The sequence below is a fragment of the Mus caroli genome, chromosome 11 (genome assembly GCF_900094665.2).
Source record: "Mus caroli chromosome 11, CAROLI_EIJ_v1.1, whole genome shotgun sequence".
Classification (NCBI taxonomy): Eukaryota; Metazoa; Chordata; class Mammalia; order Rodentia; family Muridae; genus Mus; species Mus caroli.
This window is the reverse complement of record NC_034580.1, coordinates 69,250,963-69,253,149: the sequence shown is the minus strand read 5'-3', so window position 1 is coordinate 69,253,149 and position 2,187 is coordinate 69,250,963. Positions and strand designations below refer to the sequence as shown.

Below are 2,187 nucleotides of genomic sequence, written 5' to 3'. Positions count from 1 at the left end.
ATGAGAGAAGAAAACGAGTCTTTTACCACAGATTTCACTCTCCTGGGAGTTACAAGTCAGCAGGAGCAGGAATATTTCTTCTTCATCCTCTTCCTTTTCCTTTACCCCATCACAGCGATTGAGAATGTGCTCATCATCCTAGCCATTCACTCAGACACTCACTTGCATAATGCCATGTACTTTTTCCTAGCCAGCCTCTCCCTTGTTGACATCTTCTTCTCCTCTGTAACTATCCCCAAGATGCTGGCCAACCATCTCCTGGGTAGCAAAGGCCATCTCCTTTGGGGAATGCAGGGCACAGATGACCTTCATGACAGTCTTGGCAAATACAGATAGTTGTATACTAGCTGCAATGGCGTATGACCAATCTGTGGCCATCAGCTGCTCATTTCATTATGCAACAATTATGAGTCTATGACTTTGTGTCCTGCTGGTTGCTGGGTCCTGGGTTATTTCAAAGGCCAATGAAATGCCCCACACCCAACTCACAGCTTGATTGTCCTTTTGTGGCAATAAGGATGTGGCCATATTTTTCTTTTTTTCTCTTCTTCTTCTTCTTCTTTTTTTTTTTTTTTTTGAGACAGGGTTTTTCTGTGTAGCCCTGGCTGTCCTGGAACTCACTCTGTAGATCAGGCTGGCCTTGAACTCAGAAATCTGCCTGCCTCTGCCTCATAAGTGCTGGGATTAAAGGCGTGTGCCACCATTGCCTGGCCTGTGGCTAACTTCTACTATGACATTATGGCTTTGCTCCAGCCATCCTGCTCTGATATCTGCTTCAATGTGAAGATGATGTACCTTGGGGTGGGGAGTCTTCTCTATGCCACTGCTGTACATCATCATCTCCTATGTCTGGGTCTTTTCCACAGTCTTTTGGGTTCCATCCATCAAGGGCTTCCTCAAGGCCTTGTCTACCTGTGGCTCTCACCTGACAGTGGTGTCCTTGTATCATGGGACAGTCATGGTCATGTATTTCAGGCCCCTGACCAGTTATAGTCTGAAGCACACACTGATAATTGTGATGTACACAGCAGTGACCCCAATGCTGAACACTCATCTACACCCCGAGGAACCGGGACATGAAGGCTGCTCTCAAGAAACTCTTACACCAAATGTAGACACTATTGCATACACCAGCAAGATTTTGCTGAGCATAATCTTTAAAATGAGCGTCAGAGTTATACAGCTGATTATAGAAGAAAACAGGAAAATTAGGTGATACAACAGCCAAGATACAGTGAGGTCATCCTATGCATTACACAAACAGAAAAATGCATATATAAAAGCTGCAGGAACTAGGCAGTCGTTACAACTGACATAAAATCAGCCCTATCTAAAGTCAGCTTATTCTTAGGAGCCACATGCTAGAGCTTCAACCTCCAGGTGCAAGGGCTTCATGCTCTAGCGACAATTCTAGTCTATTGTATAACCTACCACCAGGGGTGCCTTAGTAAACACCTAAATTATGGTATTCTTCTGGACTTTGTGAAAATATACACCAGGGAGGTTTTGTGCTTACTTACCTTTCCATGAATAACATAACACTCTAGTTCCTTCTTAAACCACAACCCACCTTCTTTCTTAGACCCTTGTAAATTCCTGCATATGGGTATGACTCAGCTGTTATTCAAAGTGTTTGTGGGGAACCTCCATTTACCAGAGGAGCCCACCAACTTTCTTCTAGTATGTAATGTAGTCTGCCATACATGACTGGTATAACGAGAATTCTAGGTTTACTTTGTTGAACTTGCCCTGAGATTTCTAACTCTTATCCCGTAAACTTCAATGTCTGTTTTCTTTCACTATGTCTCTTTCAACACTGGAGGCATTTTGTCTGAATAAGTAACATTCTTATGAAATTCTAAGCCCAAGGTTGGCTCAATGATTAACAAGGATGTTGGGACACCAGTGGAGGCCAGGAAATAATGTGCAATTTAACTTGGCTACTTATCAAATCATTCCTTAGGGGCACCTATAATAAAACAATACTGAAAGAAAGTACACAAAACCCTCTACAGACTATTGCAAATCTGGACCACATTTGTCTTACAGGACAGTGGGCCTCCAGGAGACCAGTTTCTGTGAAACTTTTTGCTTCAGGACTTCAGCCAAGCTTTTGGACTTGTCATGCAGCCTCCTCCACTGAAGAGGATGTTGCAAGGAACTACCAGGAGTGGAAAGGGAAAAGTC

The 2,187-nt window shown here is 43.4% G+C and overlaps 1 pseudogene; it reads left to right on the top strand.

Moving 5' to 3' along the window:
* On the top strand, positions 1–1,115 carry LOC110304524 (annotated as a pseudogene).
* Positions 1,116–2,187: the final 1,072 nt, after the last annotated feature.